This window comes from Antedon bifida, chromosome 2 (genome assembly GCF_963402885.1).
Source record: "Antedon bifida chromosome 2, ecAntBifi1.1, whole genome shotgun sequence".
Taxonomy (NCBI): domain Eukaryota; kingdom Metazoa; phylum Echinodermata; class Crinoidea; order Comatulida; family Antedonidae; genus Antedon; species Antedon bifida.
In genome coordinates, this window is record NC_136227.1 from 29,279,075 (window position 1) to 29,280,026 (window position 952).

Here is a 952-nt window from a genome sequence, read left to right on the forward strand (position 1 = left end):
AGGTTTAGGGTGTCAAGCGCAATACCACCAATTTCAGAAAGTGAAAATATTCTACATGCAGAGATTCGTTTGCAGATGTTTGCACGCTTTATATTTAGTCGTTGTTTCCGAATCAAACTCCCTATCAAGAAGCAATACAAACACTTTTGATAATAAAAAATAGAGCCGTTAGAATAGTAAATAGGCCTAATATTAGCACGATTTGAATATTTAAAACAATTAAATAGTAATACTTGTATAATGCATGTATTTGTTTTGCTTTGTTTTATTGCTATTGCTGTTTTCACATTTTTTCCACTTTCTCCTCTATTTCTCTATTTCAGAAATTCGTTGGTGTGACCAGGGTCTAGGACAACTACCCCTTGGACAACTACCACCCGGACAACTACCACTCGGAAAATAACCCCCTGGACATACAATTACCCCCTAGGTCAACTACCCTCTAGGACAACTACCCCTAGGACAACTACCTTCTAGGACAACTACCTTCTAGGACAATTACCCCCTAGGACAATTACCCCCTAGGAAAACTACCCTCTAACTACCTACTAGGAAAATTACAATTGGCCCATAGGACAACTATATAGCTTTAACTTGAATCTCTCTCCCTATGTTTTGAAGTTCAGTAAGTTTTACAAGATCGTAATTTAATATAACCTAAGGTGTAGGTGTCATGATATAGGTGTGGTTGTTCAGAGGGTGCTGTTGTCCTAGGGGCATAGCAGTTGGACTAGAGGGTAGTTGTCCTAGGAGGGTAGTTGTCCTAGAGGGTAGTTGTCCTAGTGGGTAGTTGTCCTAAGGGGTAGTTGTCCTAGAGGGTAGTTGTCCTAAGGGGTAGTTGTCCTAGAGGGTAGTTGTCCGGGTGGGAGTTGTCCTAAGGGGGTAGTTGTCCTAGAGGGTAGTTATCCTAGGGGTAATTGTCCGGGTGGTAATTGTCCAGGGGATACGAAAT